Consider the following 13339-nt stretch of genomic DNA (forward strand, 5'->3'; position numbering starts at 1 on the left):
TTCATCCACTTTGGAATTGTGTCCAGTGTGGAATAAATGTAATGAAATGTTAACAAATGACAACAGGCTGGCAAACAAGTAGCAAAAACCACAAGGGTGGCAGCCCAGGCCCAGGCCCAGTCACCGCAGACTTACTTCCGTCTCTGTCCCCCAAGTCCTCGGTGTCCTTGCTGACCAGTCCTGCGCCCACACAGAGCGACGAGTCTGAGATAGAAAAGCCACGCCACGTATCGAATTAGTCTGATGAGATTTATTGGCTCAAGTCCCACTTGACCAACGGCCAGACAATTATGGATTAGTGCCATTTGTTCCAGCTTTGTCGAGATTTGATATTTCACATGGTCGCCTGACATTGATGATGCTGATGCTGATGACGCTGCTCCAGCCGATGGCCATGACGATGACGATGGCGATGACGATGATTATTTGGCATAATATGGCACCGATTTTCCAACGACTTTGATTGCGGTCTCTCTATTACCTAAAGGGCATTGGATTACATTACCATCCCATCCGCAATCCACCCCCCAAACAGAGCCAAGTCATGTCCGTGTACATGTCCGTATCGGTGTCCTGGTCCAACCCACGCATGTCAACGCCAGGGACCGGCCCCCTTATTTCCTGCCGGTCCTTTGGGGGAATTTGTCAGAGCATCAGAGCAGCGTTAAGGTGCCAATTAAGGGCTTTTTAGTATCAATTACAAAATCGCACGTTTCCACACCTTTCCTTTATCAATGTGCGAGGCCAGCCTTCGTGTGTGTGTGTGGGCGTTCTCGTTCTGCTGTGATACCAATGCCACTTCCTCTTTCGCTTCCCTTTCCGATGATGCTGATGAGCTTGGGGGCCTTCCGGTGTGCCTCTTGTTACGCTGCCGCCACTGACATGTTGGTCAGCATCCTCCACACATGGGTTTTGCTTTATTTTCTCCAACTCCTTGCCACGCAGATGGTTTGGGGGCTGTTCTTGTGAAATTGTTTTGTGGCATTGTTTTTATTGTTTGTATTTTCGCTGGTTTACTGAGCTTCTTTTTTCCTCTTCCTTGTCACTCGTTCTTTGACAGCGTCGTTTTGCCAGTGATTTATTGTCCTGTCATTGGTCATTAAAGTTCCGGGATTGCCGATGGAACAATCGAGAGGTTACCCAACTAACGAGGAGGATATGTGATGGCATTTTATTTTCATATTTTTCCAGAGTTTTAGATCTAAAATCGGAAGTCTAAATAGTTTTCCCAACACATCGAACTTTTCTTTCAATCATTAACGCATTGAGACTTCTCTTTCTGGTTTCATTTCATTGGAGGCATAATCATGAGATTAGAGTTAACCCAAGCCTATAAATACAATTTACTGACACTTAGGAAATGTCTCCACTTTCCGCACTAACCAAGCCAGAGGCGTTCGGCAAATGGGGTCCATCAAATGCACTTCAAGTGGCTTAAGTGCCATAACTTACCCTCTCGCAGTACGCTCCTGTGGCCCACCCAATACACAAATCAGTGAAACGATAAATTAGAAGGGGGCACGGCACCGTTAAGCTACCCTTAACAAGGCCCAACGCCCAACGCCTTGACGCAAATCCAAGACAATTGCTTTCCAATCCCGTTGGCTGACAGTCGGGGCAGGCCGGAAAATTGCTGGAAAATCAAAGCGCGACATTCACGCAATTAAGATCCGTCCACTCCCACTCTGCCCGCTGCATAATCTGAGCTGAGTTTTAGCGAATTTGAATTCGATTTCGGGTGCCTGTTTCAGTGGGTTTTTGGGCTTCGTTTCCTTTCTGGTTTACGCTTCGCACGAGAGGAGCGCTGCTTCTTATGCGCCTGAATTGCTTCAGATTACGCATACATCACATCAACATCATCATCATCGTGTCGAGTGTGTGTGCGTGTTTGTGTGTTTGTATTTGTGTGTGGTGTGAGCCACATTTAATCTGCACCATTGACTCTGCTGCAACAGAGTCTGTCCGACTGACACACCCTTCCATTGCCAACCCTCCTGCTGCTGCTGGTTGGCGCTAGTAAATTTTATGCGAATATTTAGTTTGTCTTCTTTATCAGTGCGGCTTTATCGAGAACTTATTGTGTTTGTTTAATTGAATTTGGATTGCTGCTCGACGCTGGCGACAATTTCGCGTTTGAGTGCGCTCCAAAACCCACTGCCGAAGTGGAGATAAATGGGAACTGCAGAGACAGAGGAACGAAGCGACAGAGAACTCCCCGACTGGGGAGTGGGATAACGATGGAGACTGGGAGCCAGAGCGAGACTGCGAATGACATTCGCACGAGCAGCCAAGTTGGATGTCTAATTGTGAGTGGTAGATAAAGTCGCGACTTAGTTTAGTTCATTTAGTTTTGCCATTTGCTAGTGTCTTCGGCACACAATGCGAGTGCGAGTATGCTGCACCCTATCCGATGGCAATTAAAATTTAATAAGTATGCCACGCCCACTGGGACATCTCAAATGCATACATATGCCAGGACAAGGGACAGTGGCAGGGGCACATATAAATTATGGCCAGAAGTTGACATAAACAAGCTCCCAAGAGTCCTTTTGCCAAAGTTATATGACAGATTTGCGCAGGGCATTTTGATGAAGAGTGCGCGGGGTGGACAGTGCGTGGGTCAGCGGGGAGGGGAGTGGCCGGATACGCTAAAGTGTCGCCAGGGAGTGGGATGGGTGGGTGGTTGTGTGTGAGGGCCGCACATGTGTCTTGAGTCAGACCTGCTCGAGGGGGGTGGATTTTTCTTTGTTGTTTTCCAAGCGAATCACATTTTGATGATTGTCAATGTGACTTTAATGCCATTTTTCAACTTGACACACGCCGGGTAGCCGAGCAGAGCCGGAACACTAGCCATAGCCAGAGCCAGAGCCCGGGCACGTGCAAAAGGGCTGAGCCAGAGGCAGAGACAGAGGCAGAGAGACAGCGACACTGATCGTAATGCTGACATCTGTGGATTAAATTGCAATTTGTGCTCATGTAATATTGAAGCTGAGCAGCTTCCGAGCTAGAGCTCTGCCAGGAAGTGTTACTCGCTTCTTTTTTACCATTGTTTGTCCCCGGAACTTAACCGAACTGCGAGCTGCAACTGGTTCGCTTTCTGTTTTTTGTTGTTCGGCGCTATTAATATTTGAAATTGCGCATGGGCAATAAAACTGTAAACTACCTTTGCGCTGGAAAATTATATTTGCTGTGCTTATGGTCGATTAAAGGCGGAACACTGAAACATATAAAAAGGGTGTGGAGCAGCAACTAGAACATATTGGGACCATTGGTTGAACATCCGCCTTGAAAACATTACTTTTAATTGTCATTGCTGAAACGCCCGCTCTCAATGTACTACATATGGTTAACAGTTACATATGATTCATCTTATCTCACAGAAATTCACAGACATAAAAGAAAGACTCATCGGGAAGGCAATCTTTTTGATCAAATATTTAGCATATTCCGACAATATATCTTTATATTAGTCTATCCCTGAGTGTATCCCTGAGGCTAGATTAGATGTCGCTTAGATTTTGAAATGCAAAATAAAATATTTTTACCGAACGTGAAGGCATTGTCTATGCTCTGATAAAAGTTTTGGACTTAAATTTGTTTCCACTTTCTCTACTTAAATGGATGTTAATTATATTTCAAAATCATATTTAACGTTAAAACGTTTTGTTTAAACTCATTTTGCAGCCCTAACATAATCGCACATTTGAAATCGTTTCTCACACTTGTTTTGCCTACTTGACTGAGCAATTGGCTTACATTTAGTCAGCACGCGTCATCAATTCATCATCATCATCGAAGTAGGCAGCCTCATCCGTTTGGGACCAATCACCTGTCAAGCGGACTTTCCCTTTTCGAAATGCATTGCAAATTCAACGAAATTGAACGTGTGTCCTTGCCCAGTGCCAGCAAACGGCAACGTTGCCTCATCTGTCCAAAATAATTCGCAGTTAATTTCCCAGAAAGCGTAGCGAAATGAGGCACAAAGGCCAGACAGGCTACAGCCAAGTTAGACCCGCACAAACCATCACGAGGCTGCCAGTTTGCCAGTGTGCCAGTCGGACGTTTTTATTTGGTGAGAAAACATTTACGCACTAATTTCTGGGCATTTGACTGGGCCGCCACCCGCCGTTGGCCCATCCCATTAGCCGGCCGTGACCAAAACCAGTTGCATGCCAATTGGTTTGCAATTTGGTTCGCTTAGAACGGAACGCTGATTGAAGGGGGAAGGGGAAGGGGAAGAGGAACAGTAGCAGGCAGAAGAGTGTTGCGAGGGCGGGTGGTTGGCCACAAATAGCGCACGCGTAGCAGTCCGTGGCACGTGGCTCAATTACGCGGTTAAATGCATTCAAATTGAGTTGTTTATACTGTGGCCGTGTGCCTCGGTCAACTGGGGACTCCGGACCGTGGCCCGTCTTCCAGTTCTGCCTCCTCCTGCTGCTGCTTCATACTTATGTGAACGCCGCTGGCAAATCGGTTACAGTTGTTGCCATTGTTTGAGCCCGCAAAGAGCCACGCGGCCACATCGAGCATTGTTCACAAATTTTGGGCAAGTGCCTGGCCCCCCTCGCTCTTCCCAGCTTTGTCAGCAACAAACATAAAACTATCAGCATTCGGAGAGGCACAAAGTGGGGAGAGTTAAAGCCTCGCTGGTTGATTATTTATGTCACTGCTACCCTTTACTTTGCCACTTTCTGCGCAAAATCCTCTTAAGTGTGACATTACAAAGCCAGCACATAATTAAAGGAGACGCAACGGCGAATAACTTTTTGGGTGGCAGGAGTCAGACATTTGCACCCGTGTTTTCTTTGGCCCCCAGGAAGTTTTGTCCAAGAAAAACAGCACGAAGAGGGAGAGTGGGGTGACTCTGTCTCTGTGGCAGACAACAAACTACAGTAATTATAATGCGCGAATTGCGGCAGGGCTAAGCAGCCACAAGGAGCCGAGCAGAGCAGCCCCAGCTTGAAGAAGTATCGTTTGATGTTAGATTTACAAGGATTAATTTATTTGCATTTGTCTGCTGTAACTTCTGCTTAAGATTCACGCTACATTTGGCTCAAACCATCATCGGGGCACTGCCACTACAGGGGCATCAATTTATTTAATTTATACCAAAGCCAAGGAACACAATTACGGGGCATCACCTTTCATGTTGGCTCGGTTTCATTTGTTGCGCCAGATTTTTCTCAATCACACACGGGACAGAACAAGGATCGGCCCCAAGGGAATTCCCCCCTCAGATGGCAACTAGTCCCCCACAAACACAAGTCTGTGGTGGCACTCGAAATGTCCAAAGACGGAACAAAGAATCGCCCCAGCCACTCGGGCAGGACATTTGCAAATTGCTTTGGTTTTCTCGGGGCTGCTGCTGCTATAATGAGGAAATCTGTTTTAATAAGAACGAGACGAGACGAGACGAGAGGAGAGGAGAGGAGACGGGGAATTAAGCTTTGGGTTGGCCCTCACTTGGCAGTTTTAAAATGAGCAGCCCGACCACCGGCAACTAATTGTGAGCCCTGTCCTGTCCAGGTCGCAGCATGAGGTGGGCTTAACAAATCGCTGCAGAGCTCGCTGGCTGGCTGGCTGGCTGGCTGGCTGCCTGCTCCCGTTGCCACACCACAGAATGAATGCGACTCATTCCGGGGATGTTGCTAATGTGCTCGTTAAAGTTTTACGCTGGCAGAAAGTGAGCAAAGGACTTGCAGGATGCGGCGCTGCGCTGCGACACCTGCACGGCGTTACACGCATCTGGTCGCTATGACAATGCCCCGCGCATCAATTTGATTTGCCAAAATTGCCAAATAATTATTACTGGTTGCTGTCAACCCCAGAGCGCAATGTCGCTCCGATCCTGTAAGGATTTCACTGCCGCTCGTTGCCAGGACTGTCGTCGCTAATGTGCTTGCCGTTGCTAATTAGTGGATGGGCTTCAGGTCGTTATAGCTATTGGTTTTTATACCATTCACATATTTGTTGTTCATTGTTCGATGTTCGATTTGCTGGCAGCAGCGTGAAATGGGATGGCAACCCCGGCAGGGACTGAGCCCTGTGCCCCGGGGCGCAAAACGAACCCTTTTGGGCTGGTTCCGCACGCAATTCAATTTTAAACTAACAACTTAATCCTTTATTCAATTTGAAACCCATTAAAAGGACATTGCTTATCCTTTTAAGTGAATGCAAACAACTTTTAATGCAAATAAGAAAACGAGATCGATGCCAGCTTCTGCAAGGTTTGCCAATCTCTTCAGCAGACACAGACCTAGACGCAGAAGCCACAGCAGGAAAAGCATTTGCCCCAAAGGGAGATGGAAAATTAAAATGCAATCGGTTACCGGTTCGATTTTGGCCGAGCGGCCAATTGACATTTGCAAACCGCACTTAAGAGCTGTCCCTAGCTTTGGCCCTGGAATCCTCTAGCTCTCCATGTCCGGACTGTGTCTGGAGTCGCACTCGAGAACAAATCGAACTGTGTGTGCGATTGAATTCCATTTGAATATTTCATGCTGCTGTTGTGGTGGCAGAAATTTTAAATCGACTCAAGTCAAGTGTACGGATGCCGAAATCAATCTCACTTTGTGTAGCAACCAAATTAACATACGCCCCTAGCCACCGCCCCTCAGCCCAGTGAGTGCTGGCAGGATGGTGTAAGTGTAAGCCACTTGCCACAGAGTCAGTTGCATTTGCTACTTAGTGTCCCATCCACTCGGCTTTGTCTCTCTGTCTGCTCTGCTGCTGATTCTGATTCTGATTTCGATTCCGATTCTTTTGCTGCCTGTGCTCTGCATTTGCTGCTTAATACCTAGAAGTTTACTTTTTTAAATGTATTTTATATTTGATTCCGGTAACGCACCACCAACAGCCACACACCCCACATCACTCCCCACCCAACTGATGATGAGACACTAAGTAGAGTTTGGGAATTTCACCATGTGCACTCTCACGTAGTATAATTTACCCTCAACGGCCATGAAAAGTGGAAACTTAGCTGCAAGTATTTCCTTTTCCTTTTCCTCTTCCGTTTTTTATTTTATTTCATTTTTTTTTTACTTTAAGCAGTGCGCCTTTTCTGATTGCCTTTTGTTTTTGCTATTTCGCATTGTTGTTGCCTGTAATGGGGCGTTGCTTTTGGGCGGGGACAGGAAAGCCTCCGGTTGGGTTCGCAGCAGGAGCCCAAAGGTATTTCCCGCATGGCAAGTGCTTAGGCACATTGTACGAGTTGTATCCTGTCTAGGTAACAATTTGTTGAACTAAAAGTTGGCCAAGCAGAGACTGCGAATAATGACAGCAACGGGATGTGGTCAGAGCTTACAGAATTGAAAGTTTGACAGAGGAAAGTGACGAAAAAATGCACTACTCATGGTACGCATAAAACACCATAAAATACAGCTCAAAATGTAAAATCTTTATGCTCCCTAAGACTCAATTGTATTTATATAAATTGTGATAATTTTAGTGATTTTTGGTACCCTTACAACGGTCCGACTCACTGTCCAAACTGTCCTCGTGGAAGCTGTGTAAACAACAATATTTGGACACGCGACAAGTCATCTCCCGGAGAGTCACTCGAGAAGTCCACTTGAGCAGAGTCTCGAATGCGAAGTTGACAGATTTCGGCAGGGGACAAACAGACAAACAATTGGGCACACAATCGGGGAAGCAAACATCAGCGGGTAGAAATGTCAGCGAGAGTCAACGCTGAACAAACAAATAAATGTAAATAAAGGGATATTACAAAAATATTAAATGAAAATTAGTTGTTAGTCCGTGATCTGACGCTGACTCTGCCTTTCAGCCACCTGCCGTACAGAAATCTTGGCAAATGTTCGCCTGCAAAGAGAAAGGTTCCTTTGTGGGCTTATGCCCACTTATCCCTGTCGCAGCTGTAGAATGGTCAGGGGACTGCGGACTGGGGACACAGTTGGCAGGACACTAATAAGCAGCCAGTCAATCGGGTCGAGTGCCAGAGCTTTGGCAATTTTCCGGGCCACCTTCTTATCTATAAATGGCCATAAGCCACGGCCCAAAATGTTTGTCCTTTTTTGTCCTTTTTTTTTGTGGAGAAACATTTCAGCAACATTTTTTTTCTACAGTCTCTCTTTTTTTTGGTTGGTTAGCTTGGCACTTGGTCTATCATTAAGACCCGAATTTCAACACATTTGTGCGAATAATCCCTTAAGGCTCTTTAAACTTTACACACTTTTCAGATGACGACGACGACGATGTCCACCTTTCCACCCAAAAAACACGACAAAAAATTGTGCAGAAAAAGAATCAAAATAAATCCTTTTTTACAGCAAAAAAAAGAGGAGATTCGAAAAGGTTGTAACATCAAGACTAAAAGGCGCAGGCATTATGATGGGTCTTGAGTTTTAATTGAGTGTGTGGCAGGGAGAGTGAGGGAGTGGGAGTGGAAGGACGAATACTCCGACAAAAGGTTTGCCCCAAACTGTGATAAAACAATTTGCAACGTTCTGCTCGTGTGTGTCTCTGTATTTTGTGCCCAATTAGAGTTGCAGCAGCAGCAGCAGCAGCATCAGCAGCGGTCACTTGAAGGACGAGAGAGCCTGGGAACTAAGGCAAAAGTTTGCCGACTGTCCGAAACTTTTCCATTCACGCCTCAAGTATGAGTAATTGAATCCCATTCCGCCTCCCCTCTCCCATTCCCATCACAAAATGCTAATTATCAGCTTAGGCGCATTTTTCAATTAGGACTGGCCAACTTTTCGCCCCGGCAACAAATTAAATTAATTAATACAAAAAACAATTGCAGGAAGTAGCCAGACACAGCCACTCTCAATATTGAAGCCAGAGGGAAGGCAATCAGAGGGAAAGACTTTCTGCAATTGGAGCTGCCGGCGCCTTGGGGCAGAGCCAATCGTGACCAATCGAAAGGTGGAATGTAAACGGAAGCGCACTAAATCCAATGATGATGATAAAAGAGATGCCGCCTCGACTGCGTGACATAATTGTGTCGGCATTTGCCATGCCCTGCGTCCTGTAATAGGACCCGTAATTTACGCCGCAGCATGCCAAATCACAAAATTAGTTATGGACTGACTGTCAGAGTCAGCGTTAGAGTCTGTGCTGGGAGGGCAGGGTAAAACGCTGCTCACAAGTCAATTAAACAAACAACTCGGAGATGAGAATTCACCCCGCAGCGATAATATCTCAGCGCTCCCACCATAATCAGCGCCTCCGCAATTGATTTATCAGTCCACAATTTGGCTGGCAAACAAAGCAAGGACCCATAAAATGATCCAGCCGCTGGAGGCAGAGTCAGAGGACTCTTATATTGTTGACAGCTCGTCAGCTAATTACACGCCACAATAACTTTAATAACTTTGCAGTCGACTCGTCTTTGGCCCCGTCTTCTCCCTCTCCTGCCTTGTGTATATATACATAAAGATTGTCATTATCAACACTTCGGCAGGCTAAACATTTTAATTAACTCGAGGCAGTCTCTGTTGCTGTTGCTGTTGCTGCTTCTGCGCCTGAAAGTTTATGACTACTTAACTGCTGCTCATTTCACACTTGCCGTGCCAGCACTGCAGAGAGAGAGAGAGAGAGAGAGCTCATTGGAGAGAGAGAGACTGCTAGCCTCCATGGCATACCCCCCCTAATCGATTTCAGCTTTCATCGCAAAGTGCCAAACAATGTTTCATAATTTTAACGCTTTGCCCGGCGGCAAAATTTCCTGTCTTGCCTTTCGCCTCATGGTCTGGTCTCCGGTTGCATGGTCTCCATCGTTTTTTCTTGCAATTTATGACGCATAAATAAACTGAATTTCAAACTAGAGGCGCCAGCCGTGTGCCTAACAAACACAACAAAAAAGTGCTCAAACTCATTAATTTAAACGAGATTTGACGTGAGCTTTGATAAAGCCGCAATTTATATTCGCCAACGTGGTGGGGCAGGGATACCACTGCTCTACCACACTCGTACATAGAAAATGTGTCGGCTGGAATTGGGGGCAGCAATCTGCAATTGCCGGGCTTAGTTTACGAGAACAATGGCCGGTTTAGTGACATGGCGGACAAGAGAAAAAATTATGATTCCATATGCAAAGCTCACACACAGCACTGAGAGAAATGGGAGACAAGCTGAAGAGGAAGGTGATGTTTGGGAGTGGATTAAACCCTAGAAAAGGTTAAAGAATACAAAAATATGAAGAACATTTGGGTTGAAACTAATTTTGGGGCATGATTATGATATTCTTTCTAATCTATCGGATATGTAAATATTATTTACAGATTTGATAGGTAACTAATGTCAAGTCCAGTAAAAGTATAAATATATTCAAGTAATTTAAAGATGGAAACTGGTTGGGTGTTCCTTGGTATTCCTTCAATTTATATCTAGCAGAATTTTTCGTTCTTCCCTTAAGTTTTGCTGGCCTCTGTCTCTCAGTGTATGCCTAGCTAGGGGCGGAAAAAATGCTCTCCACTTATGGCCGGAACACAAAAGGCCAAGTTACCAACTATGTGTAGTACTAGCTGGTCAGCGCCATTTTGGATAGCGCACTCCATTTGCAAAAGCAATTAATATTCGCTTTGTTTTTTTTCGGCTAAAGCGTTCCCTTGCCCAATGGCACATAAATTTCAACCAAGTCGTCGTGTTCCTGTTAGCGCATCTCGTAATCGAGTCAAGGCGAGAGTGTAGAAAGAGAGAGAGGCAGAAGGGGCATGCTCTGTGAATGGGATCTGGAGGAAAGCCAACAATTTGCATGCATTTAAATGATGGGCGACAATGTGGTGGTGGTGGGGCAGGGCGGGCCTAAACTAAACTGGTTGTGGTGTGGCCAGAACTAAATAAATATTTACGCACATGTGGCCAAAAAATGTGAAAGAGACACACAGTGGCAGTGGCAGCAGTGGGAACGAAAATGCCAATTTCCAAAGCAAACAAACCAAAGCCAAAAGCAATCAGAGCGAACCGATTCGAGCGAGTAAAAGTGAAAATCAATTTGTCAAATCGAACAATTGAAATGGGCACGAAAGGATTACACATGCGACCAGGACGAGAGCTCTAACCCACTCCGCTCCTCCTGTGTGTGATGTCGAGAGATGTCGAGTGCCTGTCTATATAAATCAAAATATTTCACAACGCAGCGTAAACAAATTTGTTTCAAGAGCTCGCAGCACAGCTCCTCTCCGTCAAAGGGTTCGTTTTCGTTCTATGTTTGTCAAGGATTTGTTTGCCTTTTGTTGGCAATTTGCTTTACGATTCGTTGCATTCGCCATTAGTTGCGCCAATTAGAATAGTTCCCGACACTCTGCCACAGTGCGTTGAGAAATTTGAATTCTGCCACATCATTTAATTTTAAATAATTTAACAAATGACACACTGCACCCCTTGCCTTAGCCCCTGTGCATTCAGTACCCCTCTTCATTTTTGGGGGGTGTGGAAATTTGTAAATTATTGCACTGCATTGCCAGCGGCTCGACACTTCTTCTACTGCAATCACAACCCTAACAGTTGCCGTCCCAACCCAACCCATCAGATTCTATCCCATACGATCCGTTCTACCCGTCCGTGTAACACGCGAATTTAAATAATCTTTTGTTGCTGCCTCGCAGCCAAATGATAAATTATTAAATTAGCTGTGGCAGCAGTTTTGCATGTGTATTGTATCGCCTGCCCTGCCCTGCCCCGTCCTGCCCTGTCCTTGGTGGTGGCTGTGATTTGTGCGTGCCTCAACCGAGAATGCCACAGCCGAGCAGCCAGGCACTCAGGCCTGCAGTGTCAGTGTCTTTTTGCCTTGGGTAGTTAAATTGAATCGTCTGGGGACAAGTTTCTAATAGAGTAAAAGGCAGTTGAGAATTGTCTCGTCTCTCTCTCTGCCTGAGTCTGGTGTGGTGGCCCAAGAACATTTTATTTTAAATTGCCGGGCTGGTTTTTGCTAATTTGCCTTTTACATCGAACGACCCCGACCCGACTTACACTTAGCAGAATGCGCCAGAGGAAATTGAGTTGGAGTTGCCATTTTGTTTGCATGCCTAAGTGAGTGCCAGAAGGGAAGATGCGAAATGCACTGAAGAAATAGAAGGAAGTTCACGGCATTTATCCGAACTGTAGCCACACACAAAGCAATACAATTGCTTTAATGCATTTTCTTTTAGCTTTTTAGTAGTAAAGATTTTCTTCTAGAGCTGCAACATTTCTCCCAGTGTATTTTTGTATTTTGTGGGGTTCCTGCACACTTGTGCACCCATCTACCATGCCAGCAGGACAATTTACAATGTGTTTTGTTCATTATAGAACTATTCCCGTTGACCTCCACGGCCCGCCCTGGAAAACCAGCTCAAGGCGCAAATCAACGCACTCAAATGTGGCCGCTGTCGCCTCTGGCTTTAGTCCTGGCTCTAGCTCCTGCTTCCTGCTTCCGTATCTCGCCGCATGAAGTTTTTTGAAACAAGGGTAGCTGTGTATACCCCCGACTGGGATGCTGTGGCTTGGTCCTTGTTGAACCTTTTTTTGCTTGCCGCTTGCCTGCCCCTTGGGGTTAGCTAATGAATAGTTCCTGTTACCGTTTGCCCAGATTCGAATACGGATTCAGAGTCGACGTCGAGCAATTTTCAAACACATTTGTTGTGAATTACATTGTTTGTTTGAGTGTCGACTTGATGCACTTTAATTGATGTCAATATGCAGCGATTTTTTCCCTCAGTGTGCCCGAGGGGTGGTGCGGCAGAATGGGTAAACAATTTGGTGGATTGCATTTTGGTTGTTAACAAATATTTACACTTTTTATGCGTGTACGCGATATGAACGTGTATCTGATAAGGGCATCTGGCCATATCGAGCGCGGCTGGATGGGTGGACTCTTGGCAGGGCTCGGAATATGCAAAAGTATTTGCGCATATTAAAAACTAATTTCAAGAGTCAACATGCCAATAAAACAACAAAGTTCCAGCCTGGAGGGTGGCTGTGGATGCCAGCCAGCAGGTACTCAAGACGCACCCCTTTCTGATGGCTGCTCGAATGCCAGGGGCGGCAGTTGGGGTGGAGGTACACCCACAAATTAAGGAAAAGGCACTCGATTCAGACTCCGATTTCCGAGACGACTCCCCCATAGCTGGCGATAATTTAGAAAATATGCTTAGGCGAAAATGTTAAGGGTTGCTTTGCTCTGATTTTGTGATGCCCAACAACCAACCAAAATGCGGGTGGCCCTGGGAGGATGGTGGGGGGCTGGGCTCTGGGGTGGCCTGCACAAACAAAAGCCAAAAGTTATGCCGAAAATGATATTTTTCATTATTAAACACAATAATGTGGTTATTATTTTTATGATTGCGGTGGCCCGACAGCCCACAGCCCGCTCCTGGCGTATTCCTTGGGGAAG

Source organism: Drosophila subobscura, chromosome O (genome assembly GCF_008121235.1).
Source record: "Drosophila subobscura isolate 14011-0131.10 chromosome O, UCBerk_Dsub_1.0, whole genome shotgun sequence".
In the NCBI taxonomy this organism is placed as follows: domain Eukaryota; kingdom Metazoa; phylum Arthropoda; class Insecta; order Diptera; family Drosophilidae; genus Drosophila; species Drosophila subobscura.